This window comes from Dromaius novaehollandiae, chromosome 1, assembly GCF_036370855.1.
Source record: "Dromaius novaehollandiae isolate bDroNov1 chromosome 1, bDroNov1.hap1, whole genome shotgun sequence".
Taxonomy (NCBI): Eukaryota; Metazoa; Chordata; class Aves; order Casuariiformes; family Dromaiidae; genus Dromaius; species Dromaius novaehollandiae.
Window position 1 is genome coordinate 73798201 of NC_088098.1, and position 16217 is coordinate 73814417.

The 16217-nt window shown below is 42.4% G+C and overlaps 1 protein-coding gene across 3 annotated transcripts in view; it reads right to left on the minus strand.

The window, feature by feature from the left end:
* Positions 1 to 16217, minus strand: part of SHISAL1 (shisa like 1) — an 86111-nt gene that overhangs the window by 40645 nt on the left and 29249 nt on the right. The window contains exon 1 of one of the 3 annotated variants that reach the window (XM_064516829.1): positions 15141 to 15229. The exons of 1 other annotated variant lie outside the window; for it this stretch is intronic. The gene's annotated coding sequence lies outside the window, so the exon portion shown is untranslated. Of the gene's footprint in view, positions 1 to 14458; positions 14708 to 15140; positions 15230 to 16217 lie in introns of those variants that run through there. One more of the 3 variants, XM_064516821.1, reaches the window with a different exon arrangement.

Here is a 16217-nt window from a genome sequence, read left to right on the forward strand (position 1 = left end):
ATGCTATCAACACTGAAAGAAAAACCATCATGGAAATAAGTTAAATTGAGGTCTAAGAGTACTTCATTTTCACAATGGGAGAATATAGAACAAATTCCTTAATTACATAAACTGAGAAAATTACAACTGGTAACAATATACAGTGGAGAAGGAATTACCCATCACTAGGTTTAACCATGTTCAGCACTTGGTCTAGTTAAAAGCATATACTCATTAGACAACCCATTCCTGTGCATCCAAAACTGTTAATGAAGAGTCCAAGGACAATTGTTAATGTGACAGAGGAAGGCACAGAGCAGAGCCTAAAGAGTTCAAGCACTCCACAGTCTGTGCCTAAAGATGCAGGCTACAAGAGGAGTCCCTTGTCACATGGTTAACAGAATAACAGATGAAAAACCAAAGAGTGAATGCCTCTGCAGTATAAAAGAAGGTGAAACCGAGGCCTTGGACAAAATGAAGCAATTAAATATATAAAAAGACAAGGGTAAAAAACAAGGGTAAAAAAAAAAAATGGAGAAACAGATGATTCCAAATATTTCCTATACTTCAGGCAGCCCAAGGTTATGCCTAAAGCTCTCAGAAAAGCAGAGCACCTTTGCACCTTTTTGATACCCCCATAAAGAAGCTTTTCTGTAGATTACTTTCCTTTGGACACAACAAAGAAAGTAATTAAAGGAAAATTTTTTTGATGATACAAAAGGTTAACACTGACAACGCTGATGCTTTAATCTAAAAGAAACAGCAAAAGAGCATAGCTAGAGGGTCTACGCAGCTCTGGAAAGAATTAGAATTGACAGACTAAAGCAAAGTCAAAAAAACCAAAAAATTCCCAGAAAGGAAACACCATACTTGGAAATGAAGTTACCTCAAAGTGTTCAGGTGATCTTGCTGAGCTAAAATCTATTACCAACAAGGATGCCAGAACAAAGGACTACTATAAAAATCACTTCATTTTCTTCTTTCTTCCAAAATGACCTGAAATGATATCGTTTGCTGTTGATGAGGTTGTGATTGTTCTGTCTCCTTGAGATAAACCCACATAAAGATAAATCGGTTAGTAGTCTCCTTAAGTATTCTGTTTGGGCACACTCTATGTGAATACACACTGAACTAAGTTCTTCCACAACACCAGTAACTGAATTTTGCTTTCCCAAAGGAGTAACAACAGCCCATGACCTAGCCAAAGTAAAGACATGGGGGGGGGGGGGGGGGGGGGGGGGAGGAGCCCTCTAAATATCTGGTGACTGATTGAAGATGTGTTTGTTCTCCACACAGGCAAAAATTTATGATTTAATAGAATGAGATCTGTCAACCTTAAAAAAGGTTTTTTTCTTGTTGGCATTTATTTTGTGAGGAGCCACATCTTAAGATTCCCTTGAACACGAAACCCAAGTACTGCACCCCCAAGGAGACGGTCAGTTTTAAGACAGTCTGAATAGGCATGTGGAATATCAATCACTTGGGATGTCCCTTCTTTCAACACTAACAAGTCCAATTCCTACTACTGATCAAAACACTGCATAGTGAGCAAAAACCAAGTACGACTTCTGTCTCAAACTTTAATCTTTACAAGAAACATAGCATAAAGCCATGATGGAGAAGCACTTCACCACTACCAGTTGAGAGAAAATTAGAATGTAAAGAACCACTATGGCCACAGTGCACAGATTCTTTGGATGCATCTGTCATCAATCAATCAAGCTCCTGGCTGTACTGTCACCATGCTATCAATATGCTGTGTTTCTAAGCTAACAAATTCCTATCTAGACTCCAACCTCTGTCTTTATCTTTGTGTCTCCAGGTCTCTCTTCATCTCCCTCTCATCAACTCATGTCCTGGAACTGTGTCCTTCTCTTCCTGCTGCTGCCCTTGATCCTGAAACTAGTGAGGCAGACCTCCCACATTCCTGCTGTTACTACTCCTCCATAACCTCCTTTGCTTCTCAGGTCTTGTCCATTAAGCCCTCCAAAGACTGTGGCAGAAGGGCAAAAAACACAAAGGCTTAGCAGTAGAATTTCTTGACTCAATTTATTTTACAGAACTTAGGAATTTCAGATCCATAAGACTATATATCAACTATAGCAAGCCGGAGAGCTTCCCTTACACTGAGCTGACTCTCATCAAAGCATCCATGGCTTGGCAGAACACGTGCTTGCACTCTCCCAGACATCACTGAAGTAGAATCCGTCACTCATGATACTGAACAATTGGGGGATAAAATGGTAAATGCAATTCATACTGGTAAATGCAATGTAATGCATGGAGGAAACTCTCTCCCCACACTAGCTCTGCATGCACAGTGGTAGGCTCTGACATAGGTACTCTGTCTTAGAAAAGAGATCTCAAAGCTATAATAAATAATCTATGCAAATAGTGGTTCAGTACTCTGTAGCAATCAAAAAGCAGATAGAATTTTACAAGCTACTAGGGGAGAAGAGAACAAATCAGGAAAAATTCATTGTGTCATGGTATAAATTTATATTTCTTCTCCATTTTGAATAATGCTTTTCCGGGTCTCCCTTTCTTAAAAGCAGATATAGTAGAGCTGGAAATGGAACATGGAAGGATGGGAAGGATATTAAAAGGCATAGGCTGTTTTCTGTATAAAAGCAATTAAATGGACCAGGAAGATTCAACTGGGAAGAGATCTGACAAAGGTCTATAAAATCTACAAGTAGCATTGACACACTGACTAGGCAGCAATCCTTCACTGCTTCTCATAATACAAGAATTACAGGCCAAACAGTATTATCAGACAGCAGTTTTAAAAACAAACAGAATTAAGTATTTTTTCCACATAGCATGTGGAATTTTGTTAATGACAGAAGCTTACTTGTGTTCCAAAAACAATCAAATTTCATGGATTAAAAAAAAAAAAAAAATCAAGGGCTATTAAACACAAAGCTATGACTTCTAACTCAGAAAATACCTGTGAAACAGATGACCAAAAGCTGGGAGGGTATATCTAGGGAAGTACGTTTGCCCTATACTTAAACTGTAGGGTATCTACCTCAGCCAGCAGCGACATGACACTGAACTAGACGGATGTTTAATCTGACCCAAAACATCTATTCTCACGCTCCTCTTCTGTGCCATCTGCCCGATCTAAAAGAACCATGACAAAGTCCAGTCTCCTTGCCCTGCCCCCCAAGCCCCTGCAGGATGCCTGTATAGAAAAAACATTATTCTACAAGAACAGATCATCTGTTCAAAGTCACCTTTTGATGGCCCCACGGATCATAGTTTTCTGAAACTACCTGATGCAAGATGCCCTTCTCCAGGCTGCCTGAAAGTCTGCTTCTGGGCAAATACAGACTAGTACAGACTCAAGTTCTAATGTTCAGATACAGGAACCAAAACTTCACAATTTGATACTTATAACCTACCCTTCACCATGTCTTACTGAAGAGCTGACCCAGCCTTGGTTCCTCTATGAGCACAAAATATAATGAAGTCACAACGCTGAATCAGAACAGGCAGGAGAACTCTACAAACAAACTTACGTATCTCGAAAGTAAACTCCTGTTAAAGCACAAAGCCACCGTATTGATGTGCAGTTATTATTGTGTATGGACAACTACTGTGTAGTTGTAGTTCAACTTAAAATTGCTCTGGACTCTGCTCAGGGTGTAGAGCAGGCAAAAACTTCAGCAGACTCTTTGCAAAGCAGTCATCCTGCATTCTGCTTAGATGTTGGCTGCTGTAGAGTAAGGTCTGCAGAGAAATCAGACTCATGCAGTTACTGAGTTGCTTCACTGGTCCCTTCTGTTAGTCATAAGAGGGCAGAAGAGAGAAAATCTCCCCTGGGTCTTTTATTGGTTACAAACTAATCCTATATATTTGTGCTTCATTTGTGCCCCGCTGATCTTTTGCATGGCTTGAGGGTTGTACTTTCTATTGCACTGTACTTTATATGGTAAACAACAAGAAAAGGTTTGTGTTCTGGTGATCTTCAGTTTTGACCAAAAAGTCAGAGAGCACACTGCTAAGAAAACAGACCTTACAGAAAGAAGATTCAGCAGAGTGGGGTTTTTTGTTTTGTTGGGTTGTGTGTGGACTTTACCACTTCTGGCTTCAAGAAATACATTTTCAGACATTATTTCATTCTTTTAAGGGCGGAGCTCTACTGCTAATTACTCAAACCATTACATTTTCAGAAATCCTTCACTCTTGTGATGAAACAAACTTCAGTATTGCTTGGGTGTATATTTGTTTATATATTGTTAAACACTGACATTTCTGCTCATTCTTACTTCAAAATCTGAATCCCTTTAATGGGGGAGGGTGCAAAGGCCTGAGACTGCCACCTCCATGAATTTCAGTTGCATCCATCATCACTTAGTGTTTTCAAAATTCAGGCTCCATATTTGTTATATCATTACATTTGTTAGCAGTAGCAAGCCACACAACAGATGGCTTGCTTTATTAGGTCTGCTTTGTTGCTAATAGCTAGGCAATTTAATTTAGGTGACATCTTCTTCCCCCCCTTTAAAAAAAGAAAACCCTGATACTGATGGACTGTATCCAGCATGGATGTAGAAACTACATTTGAGATAATGTCACCATATAATCCAACATGTATTTATCAAAAAAATATTTTTACAGTTAATATTAACAGTTCTTTTTCTGCATCTGCATAATAGGAAGCTTGGGATTCTATGATAAGCATAGCCAGTTGGGTATAAAAATTCAAGTTACCAAGTTACTTAAGGACTGTCTTAACCGCCTCCCTCCCCTCTCCCCAAGAACAGAACATGGGTATATTATTCCCCTTCGAGCAAATAAAAAGAGCTTTGGTTTCCTAAACTCAGAATTCTTCACAAACTCTGTGAGCCTCTGGCTGTTCAATCACAGAAACTGCTCTCATGCAAAAAGACAATACTCCCCTCCCTGAAAACAGGACTTGTTGTGGTGATGATTTTGGAAGCAGACTGATAGTATTATGTGCTCAACATCTCAATCCACAGGGAAACCTGTGCTCTTTTCAGGGGGCATTCTGTGTCACATACAAGTTCTCCAATAACGCTATGCAAACCAACTGATTGTTCTGGCAGCTGAGATGGAAAAATTAAGAAGAGACGTATTCTTGTTGAAATGGGATAAGGATTTGGTTTTGCTGCTGAAACTGAGATACCAGAACATTATTTCATACCAAACAAAGAGGAAAAGCAAAGGAAATAGGGACTAGGTTCAAGAAACAGTAGGACTTTCCCTGTTCTGATCAGTATTACATGAAACAAAACCACTGCCACTGTTCCTACTACTACTTCTGAGGCTAGATCCAAAGAAGGCACAATAAATATTTTTGATCCAGAAGTTAGGCAAATTGGGTAAGTTTGTAGGTAGCTTCTAGACACTCAAACTTCCTTTGCCCAGCCCAAGCCATCAGTACATTGCAAAATACAGCTAGATCTCCTTTTGGTAACTGAAACAAATGACTCTCCATTGTGTGCCTGCCTAAGCCCTCCTAGAGAGGGATACATGACTGAAAGGTTAGATGAAACAGAAAAGAGCAGCAAGTTCAGAAGCTAAAGGAAACAGACATATCAAGAGAGACACCAATATGAACACTGCCTGCAAGAAAAGCATGGACTTTCTTGAGACTATTGCTCCTCTTTTCTTGAGCTTAAAAGCACCTGGCACCAAGAGTTCTGAGTAGGGTTTACTGCAAGACAGATATAGTCTGAAAAGCATGCCCACATTGCTGGGGCTCTTGCTAGATGTTTTAAGGGTGGATTATAAATAGTGATTTAAGACTACTGGATTAAATTTCATACTTCAGAGATAAATAAAGAAAAGGAGAAAAATAATCTATTAAACATTTAAAAACGCAGTGAACTCTTGAGGTGTTTATTCCATATTTCACTTCCACAACTGCAATGAGTTTAGAAAGCTGTTACTCATATTCAATAGGCAAAGTAATAAATTTTGTTCTTCACTGACAGTTCTCAGTCATATGGACCCATGCTCATGCTACTGCAAATCTTCCACTGCAGTCCAAACTCAAAAGCTTTAGAGAGAGGCTAGGTGGATTGTTTTTTTTAATATATATATATATATATATATATATATATATATAAAAGCATATAAAGCTAAGGTTTGCATAAATTCTGGATCAAAATTTCTCATAAGCAGTAACCTTGGTGTACTCCTCATGCTACCACTGAGAGGTTAGAGCAATTACAAAACTCTAAAATGAGTGTACATTATGCACATTTGTTTTAATGAAAGCTGTGCACGTATGCCATGCATGCACAAATGGTACATACTAATTTCTCATATATAATAGATTCAAGAAAAAAAAAAGTAGGCTTCAGTCTATGGCCTCAGGGTTTAAATCATTAATGATGGATAGAACTTTCTCCTTACTATGAATATGTTACTATGAGAAGGAACATACAGACAGTCTAACAAAGACAATTAATGGACTGAACAGGACTCTGCTGAGAACAACCCAAAAGTGTGGGAAGCTGATGATAAAGAGTAGAAAGGCAAAAAGAAGTATTATTACTGCCAATTCCCTTCATCATGAATTCCTCCTTATATTTACATTACTGGCCAGGAGTGCTTCCTGGTTCCTGCCGAGGAGACTCAGCAAGGGATTGCTTTCACAATAGCATCCCTCAGACACTTAGGGCTTGACCCTGCTTCTATTCAAATAAATGGGAATTTGTCCATCGACTTTTAAACATAGGATCCATGTCTTGAACACAGTTATTTCATATTTAAAAAAAGTTTGAGCTCTGTTGAATGATAACTCCTCATTCGTGATTTTCCACTCTGAAATAAAGGTGAATTGTTTCTGTGTTGGAAAATGGGCTTTTATTTTTAAATACAGTTCCATGTGTGAGCCTCAAAATAAACAACATTAGTAACATATGACATGGGCTAGTTTCTTATGCAAATTATACCCCTCTAGAGTTTCAGGGGAGCTGCTCCTGACTGACACTAGTCAGAGGTGAACAGTAAGGTTCACATACAAGTAAAAGAAGGAGGAAACAGCAATGGGAAAGAGTGACAGCCTGATCCTTGTCTGCAGCAAAGGTTCTCACAGCATAATGATCTGTATGCTCTGCTGCTTTTCTAGCAGTACAGCAACTTAAAAAAGGCTGTCCCAAATTACAGGTTAGAAGCAGAAGAGCACCGAACTCAAAGATCCCTCTCCATCTGCCACAAGGTTGTGGGACAGGATGTGGCTCAGCAACCATTGCATTGGCTAATGTCCTTGCACTAGAACAATCCTTCTGCGGCTGGCTACAGGGCTACTGAGTTACTTCATAAGGGAATTCGTAGATTAGCCCAAACACAGCGAAGAGTCTGCAATACAAAGTAATAATTAACAGTTTGACTTGTATGTACAGAATCTCCTTGCATAGTTGGCTTCGGTGATTGTTTATTTTCTGGCCAGAATCCAGGCTTCTAAATCCCTGCCAATGGTATTTCTAAATATGAAAAATCACCAATATCTTAATCAGGGAAATGCTGAAGTATCACAATAAATTACTCTTAAATGCCACACAATCAAAAAGGATAACAAGCATGATTATATTGAACTTACTTTATAAACATGGCTCCAATACTGGAAACAGCTACAGATTGATTTCTCTCATGTCTTTTCAACTCTAGCCAAATCCGTCTGTGAGCAACTCTTCCAAAAAACAGTTATGCCACTAGTGTTGTATTAAAGTCAGGGCTCCTACACTCATGTATCTAAAAGAGGAATTTAACTCCTGGTGCAACTATTATATTTAGCAGAATGAAGGTCTTACCACTTTAGCCACAAAGTTAGCAATGAAGACAGTCCTGTAAAGACGTCATTCAGCTTCTATTCACAAATGCCTGAATTTTCCTTGTCTTTGAATAGTGCAAGTTCTCCATGACCATAAAAGTCTCATTGTTTGGGCTAACACCACTTCTGCCTGTGGTATCTTTTATAGCTCTCCAGTAAATCAGGCAAACAGCTTTGTATTAAAGTTCTGTGTTTTATGAAATTTCATATGAATGATTTTTGTTTGGTCTGACAGCTTTTTGCCCAAATTGTGTGCCATGGCTATACTCAAAAAAACCCAAGACAAAAAAAAAAAAAAAAAAAAAAAAAAATCCAACCCTAACTGTGCAAGACAATGCCAATACTTTGGGTTTGACTGTGTTTTCAACATTTACATTTGCCACTCAAGACGAAATGTCTGTGGTGGACACAAAACATCCCTCTCTGTAGATTTTTTGCCTATGTTTTTGAATGATAAAATATCAACTACCTCATTCTGAGAAGTGACATAATGGGAAAGCAAGTCAGCTACATGCATTAGGAGACAAACTGAAGAAGTTGCTTTGTTAAATGCAGCATAGGCACATCAGTGAGTTGGCCAATGAGGGTGAGATTTTTAAAAAGGAGCAAAAAAACCCCAAAACAAAACACCAAAAAAACCCCAATATCAAAAGGAAAATCAACTGTTTGAGTTAAAAAAAAAAAAAGAAGAAGAAGAAGTCGTCATTCTGAAGTATCACAACTCCAAGTCAGAGTTTGCAATTTGAAGTTTTCCTCAGCAACTTCCAATGGTCTCCATATCCGTATGGGAAAGAGTTTTTTGCTTCTTCAGGTAAATTGAAATCACTCTACCTTTTCTGCTTGATGTAGTAAATCCTTTGCATAACAGCCACCATGTCACACTTCATTGCCTCTAGATTGTGTCAGGAATGGAATTCTAAGGGCCTGATCTAGTGTCATTAGAATATATATGATTTTATAAGCAACATGATCAAGCTTCAGTTGTTTCTCACAGCAGAAAGAGAGCTCATAATCCTCTACAGTCCTGCCAGGAATGCCCCGGGATTTTTGTTTGCAGCACTTCGCTTACAAGCGCGTTACTGTTGGGAGGTTCGAGGCCTAAAACAATGCTTGATGTTTTGTGTAATGTTGTAATCTGGTTCTTTATTAGGAAGTTTCTTTCCAGCTACTGAAGTATGTTTAGGAACACATCTTGTTCCTATGGAAATTGGCGAGAATTTCTGACCTTGACTCCAAATAGAGCAGACACAGGCTCCCTGTTTGCAATATCAGACATGCCAGCATAAAGTGACAAAATTGGGTGGGCCTGCTAAGCTTCACCAGTATGAAATGATCAGCCTACAAATCAAGGGACTCAAATGGAGAAGCAGTTCCAGCAACAGCCTGTGTACTACACACACACACACACACACACACACACACACAGAGGCTGGGTCTCTCACCGGCTTACACCCAGAGAACACCGCAGATCAGCATCTTGGTTTCCACACTACACAGGCAGCCAGGCAGACCCACCAACTAGTGTGCCTCTTGCAAGTGAAAACACCTAGGCAAATCAGTCCTACCACAAAAGCAACATTATACTGTGCCAGCTGAAGATAACAGGCAGTTCAGATACTGCATCAGCATCAACACATTGAGATGCTGCCTGAATTCACATAACTACCCAATGGCTCCTCTTTGTAGGCATTGTATATTGACAAAGGGTAGTGAGCTGTAAACAAAGAATGTGCTGTTTTGCTAGCACTGTATTGACTTTTTGGGTTTTGCTCCTTCTCTTCCTTCACATTTCGCCTGCTGGATTACTCAGGGCAAGCAATGCGTATGTGCATCTGGGCTACAAATCAAAACAGAAGTCTACCTTCTACTGTATGAACTGCTAGTAAATAAATTTGCCTACATTTTTCTCAGAATTATAAATATATAATTATTTCCTCCACTGTTTCAACTCTGAACTGTTCCAAAGGTTGCACTTTGCTTTTCTTAGATTTTAAAGGATTCTCCAGAAAGCAGGGCCTTCTGAAGTCTACAGGATAATATCTGGAGTTGGAGCAAAGATATGATATGGCAAAGCTAAACTGTTCACCACATGTTTTTGCATCTATTTCTGGCCAATAGTCAGCTTTTTAGAATGAAGATTACATCACAGACATATTACCAATCACCAGCAGATAAACTCTACAACTGAGGCTAAGTAAGCAACAGAGCTAATGATGCCTTCATGTCATAGAATCTATAGAGGCCAGCACACAGACTTGTCTTTGCTTCAGAAATACCGAACAAAAGGATTAGTTTCAGAGGCCCTGAAAACAATAAGGTAGTCTGGTGTGCTTGCCCTCAGATCTCATCTACTCTAACATTTGTTATTTGACTTCCGATCTTACCAGGTTTCTGGTCACTCTAGTAACACCACTATCACTACCCAGTTCACCAGTTTCTGGATGACTCTTTTGCAATGTCCATTTTCATTAAATACCATTATTTCCACCTGAATTTTTAAGTTCATAGAAACTTGCAGGCACTCTGCCATACTGTATTCAGTGCAACTTTGAGAAAAAAAATTATTTTGCCCTTCAGATTTCCTATAGATTATATTGCAGTGATGTACTACTTGACTGGCTGAGCCCTATAACTCCTAAACTTTGTTTATTATTGGTTTGAACAATAAAAAGATTTGAGAGTAACAAAATCAAGTTGATCTCTCTTTTCATCTCTTTTCCAAGTAGAAAAGGGACCCAGGTCCAAAGCTTTCATAGTGACTAGTGGATTTCTGCATGTCGACTTGCAAGTGTGCAACTTTAGACATTTTAAGACTTTTTTTCCTCCAGAGCACATTATTAAAAAAGGAAAACAAAACCCAGATTTATCTGGGTTGTTTCAAATTTGGCCCTTAAAAGGTTAAGTCACTTTGAAATTATTGTACAGAGTTCCTTAAAAATATGGCAAATCAATAAAAGAATGGAAAGCAACTTTTCTAGGTCTTCATATGTAAGAGATCTTGTTTTTTAGAGGAATGAAATGACCAAAGCATAAGAGCTTTACTTTACCTTCTATCAATACATGAAAATACATACTTTGCTTTACATTATTTCAGCAGCTAAATTCTGATGAAAGAGAAATAAAATTTATAGCAGAAAAGAGATCACTTTAAAAGTCATTTTTTCAGCTCTAAACCCTTCATAGAAAATAAACCTGCCTTAGTCTAAAAGCCTTAGTTTATCAGAAAGCATCTGTATTCTCCAATATGGTGGTTTTGGAAAGCAAGACCAAACAAAAGAACATAGTTGGATTTACCACCAAATACATCGCATTTGAAAGCATAAACATTTTTAAAACAGTTTATCAAGAGCATAATTAGGCCTCCAACTGCAATATACAGAAACAGCTCTCATACCTTTCTAATGTCATTATTCACTCCTGTCAAATGAAGCTGGGTGTTTTATAAGCTCAGAAAAGGTTCTGGAAACTCATCTCCCTTTTCCCCCCACCTACAACCACAGGGCAGGAAGCACACTGATTTGTAACAATCTTAGTGCCTCTTGGACAATAACTAATGATCATGCAAAGACCACAGTGACTGATTCAGGAAAAAAGTTGACCATCATTCCTTGTTGTTGCACTGCAGTAACATTTTGCTGCTCCAACAGAGATTTCTCTGGGTGCAACATGGGCATGTAACAAGACTCTACACTGAAGATCCTACTCTCCAAATAAACAAGACAGATGAAGGATGAATAGGGAAAAAGATGAAAAAGAGAGGTAAAGTGACTTGTCCAAAGCAGATCAATTACAAAGATGCTCAGCCCCCTCCACTAAATACCAATCCAGTGCCTTATCAAATCAGTTAAGGGACTTCCAGCACCAAAAAAACCAAACAGTGGTTAAGTTTATTTCCACATGCCAGCAAAGCTTAAATAGTAGGTAGCTTGTGTAGAAGCATTAGAAGCATTTTTGTTTATGAAGAAGGTGTACATTATATCCAAGGAGCTTTGGTATAACAGAGTAAAATATTACGTAAATCAATATCATCCTATGGATTTAGCCTTCATATCTATACACTTCTCCTCGCTGAAACAGAACACCTTTATCAATGACAACTTATACATGCAGATGTCTTCCCACAATCTTAAGTGATTATTCTTCTGAAAATTAAGTATAAATTAATACAGCCTTTTTATGAATTATCTTTCTTGCTGCCTTGCTCTCAAAAAAAAAAAAAAAAACCCACAAACTTTTCTCTCCTGCCAATAGTGCACTTTGAACTGGAGTCTGAAAATTGAACTGGAATATCTGCTCTTCTTGCCATCACTAGTATTAAAAAAGGATAAAGAAAGTGCTGAACTTTGCTGAGGATGTATACAGCAGAATAAAAATCGAGCTCATTTTCTCTCTACCTGTATTGACTACGCAGCAATAGAGTAGTAAAAATTTAATGGCTCAGTATGGAAATATAATTCAATGACATCCAAAGGAGATGAGATGCTGACTAAGATATTATTTCTTTTCCTTTCTTCTTTCTCTTTATGAGGTTGTCATACTTCACTAGGGCTGGTAATGGTCAGACAGTCATCAATTCTCAAGAAATATTTTAGAGACAGATGTCTTACTGCTAAGCTGCTGAAAGGAATAGAGTATAAAAATCAAGGTCATGGGCCTTGATTCTTCAGAATATTTAAGAAAATGCTTGAAGCGTGAGTTGCCTGCTGATATTAGAGAGCACTAATGCATTTGGAACGAGGCATATGTTTTAGCACTTTGCTGAACTGAGCTGGGGATACACTCTTCCTCGGGGTATGAAAGACATTCTTATTTTATCATAGAAGTAGTTTATTCATATAAAGAGAGCATTTCAACAACAAATACATGTACACTTCTTACTTAAGTTTCCCCATTAAGACGTACTACTATTGTCACCTAAGAGTCATAACTGCACATAATTAAGGCAGTATTTTGGTCCTTAATAATGGTACATTCTAAAACATTTATTAAACATTCCCTTTCTGTATTTCTGTACAGAACACCAAATATTAAAATGTTTCCTGAAAAACTATGAAAATAGTAGAATACATAGCCTCAGGTGTTTGACTTGACATACAGCCAAGTTAGAAGTGTATGAGCATTTGCTTACTCTCTCTCTCCCAAAGAAAAGCATTTAAGTCCTTCTCAGGTTGCAATGCTAAGGCAAGCAATCAAAACCATCATTCATTTTCACAGCCCCTTTCTTTCTCTACTATTGCATCTTCTTGCTGGATATATGCTATTTCTCATTCTAATATTAAAGATGCTCCTACAAATTTAAAACTGCTAGAGTCATATTTTTATCTGAATCTGATGAAGCTAACCCAGGAAAGCAGTGATAGTCAATTAGTATGAATGGGATTAGAATATTGATTGCAGCTGGGTGATACCTGTGCACATGATTTGAAGAGCAAGCACAACTGTGCTATATTAAGTAAAGACCAAAGTTAAAAGGGAATTTTACATTATATGTCCCTCTTCTCTTTTAATATAGGCTATGTTTACCACTCGTAACAGAAAACAATATATTCAGTTTTAACTGTAGTCCATTTTACTTCGAAACAGTTTTGCTTGATTAGCTCAGAGCACAGGTGTGAGTGGGCAGCACTTCCTTTTGTTGAGACACAACGGGATATAGAGAAGTTAAGAGCCCTGCCAAGGTCGCACCACAAGAAGGTGACAAAGTTACCCAATAAGTCAATCCTGATTCCCAGCTCTGCGCTGTAGCAATGAAGCTACAGAGACTGAAACATAAAACCTTGCAAAGGTACAGGCTTCCATGCTCCTAAAATGATACACAAACGAAAAGATGACAAACATTGTCATGTTCAGTATGAACACGTCTACGGAGCACTTTGAGCAAGTGACAACCCAAATCGCATTTTAGTCCAAGCTTTATGGCTAAGAAATAATCCTGTAAACCAAGCATTAAGAAATCTTGCGCAACTCCATACTTCTGCTTAGTCCCATCCGTGTATCGTTAATTACGGCAGGCAAAATAGCTGAGCGATAGAGGAACACTGGATAGGTACCACAGGATCACTCAGGTTTTGTTTGCTTGTTCTTGTTAGCAAAACATGACACTAGCACAAACACATTTCTCTTCATGAATAGAAAAAAAAAGAAATCGGGCAAACAGATAACCCCGAAGACTCAGAGGGGTCTTGTTGTCATGGAAACAAGTCACCACTAATGAGCTTTCTGAGACATCAGTGATTAATACCTGAGCCCTGTAAATAAATATTGATTCATAGCCCAAACGCACACATAATAAACCTAGTGCCAGCAGTCTAGATAATGGGAAAACAAAATAGCCATCCCGCAGTTGGTGCTCTCTATCGGGTCCCGGAGCTGCGCTGTTTACATACCGTGCTGGCTGCCTTTCACACGGGGAGGCGCACAAAGTTTCCTGAACGCGAGCTGCCGGCGCGCTGCGGGGGAGGGGGGGGGGGGGGGGGAGGCAGGCGACTGCCCAGCCCGGCCGAGCCCGGGCCCGTGTCAGCCCCACTGCCCGACCCCCGATGCCGCGGCAAGGCTGCCGCGAACCGGGGCACGGCGCCCGCCGGTCTCCTTTTAGCAGAGAGCGCCCAGGAGCCGCTAACAGACGACAGCGATCCTCACCCTTCCTCCCCCACCCCGAAAAAGACTAACCTGACGCTAAGTGTCTCTCAGGGCACAGCCACTTTTTCCAACAGTCGCTCCGGGGAGTCGCGAAGGGAGACCCGCAGCTGGACTGCGCCGCTGGAGGGGGCTGCCCCAGCGCGAAGGCAGCGCTGGCACCCCGGGGGCCGCCGGGCACCGCCAGCCTCGGCGAGGCCGCGGGGAGAGCGCCCGGCGCTCCCGAGGCGCGGGCAAGGCACGGTACCGATCAGCGCACGATCCTCAGGGCGAGACGCCGGTGCTGAGGAGTCGCCACCTTCCTCCCCATCTCCCCGCTCCACAGCTCCCCCATCCCCTCCTCTCTCCGCCTGCTTCCCCACCCTCCACTTTCTGCTCCCCCCCGCCCAGCCTCTGCTCCAACCAGATGCTCTCCCTCTACCTGGGGCCAGCTCTCCAGGTGCCTCCCCCCGAGGCCCGTCCGCTATAGAACAAACGTAGCGCAGAGCAGGCGCCCCGCCGCTCCCAGCCCGGGTGCCGGCTCTGCTGTCCCGCGCACAAACTTCCCCGCTCAGCGCGGCCCCCCTTCTTCTCCCTTCCCCGCGGGACTGGGGGTGGCGGAACACGGAGCGGACGGGTCACCTGGGGGGATGTGGGTCAGTGCTAAGCTAGCGATATTGCCGGGGGTGCGCGCAGCGCTGCCCAGAGCCCTGCCCCGCCGGAGCTGGCCACTCACCTCAGCAAAGCCCGGCGGCGTCCTCCAGGGGCGGGAGGGCAGGCAGCGCCGGCGGCCTCCGCGGCATCGCCGAGGGAGGTGAAGCCTAGCAGGGCCGCGGGGCGCGCCCCACGCCCTCCGCCTGCGGAGCCGGGCGGGCAGCCCCCCTCGCTGCGGGGGGGCGCGCTGCTTGGCCGCCAGCAGCCCCGCCGAGCAGCCGTGGCGCCTCTGCGGCTCCCCGCGGCCGCCCTCCTGCGGGAGGGAGTGCGCCGAGGGGCAGGGGACGGATCAGCAGGGCAGGTGCGGCCCCGGGCTGGGGCAGGCGTGTGGAGCCGCTCGCCGTGCCCGCGGGCAGCCTCCCTCCGTGGAGTTGTTGGTCTTTGTCACTAGCCAGCGGGCGGCTTGGCCCTTCTCGGGAGCACCGGGAGGCGAGAGTGCGGTCGCTGCGCTCCTGGGACTCCTTCCTCAGCGCGGGGCTCCGAGGTGCGGGCCGGCACCTCAGGGCGCAGCGGAAGCCCGCTCGCCGGCAGGGGCGCTAAGTCGTCCCTGCGGGGGGCCAGCCGCAGCGGAGCGGGGCGCCTTGCCGCCCGGCTCCCAACGGTCCACCACGCTGCCGGCGAGCCGCGAGCCCGCAGGGAGGGGAGCTGGGCGCCGAGGTGCGCCGCTCGCGCTGGGGCTGAGGGAGCGCTCCGCCGCGTAACGGCCGCCGCGCGCGGGCAACGGCCGCTGCCCACCCCCCGCGCTGACTCCCCCCGCTCGTTACGAAGGCTCCCGGGATTAAGTGTACTTTCAGTTTTAAGAGCATTATATTCTAAATAGTGATTCGGCGATTTTAAATTACTTTGGGAGCATTTAGCAACCTTTTCAGAAGCAATCCTCCCGAGGACGTTTTAATCGCCGGGATAAACCCTGGGCGCTACGTTTTCCAGCGTCCCTCCCGACTGGAGTGCATTTATCTCGTGCGTTTTCACTGTGGTTGGTTGGTGGGTTGTTCGGGGATTTGGATAGCTTTAGTTTTAACTCGAGTAGGCTTCAGCAAATCTCCGCTTGCTTCAGATTCTTTAATAAGTTATAAAAGAGCTGCCGGGTGGTCTGGCT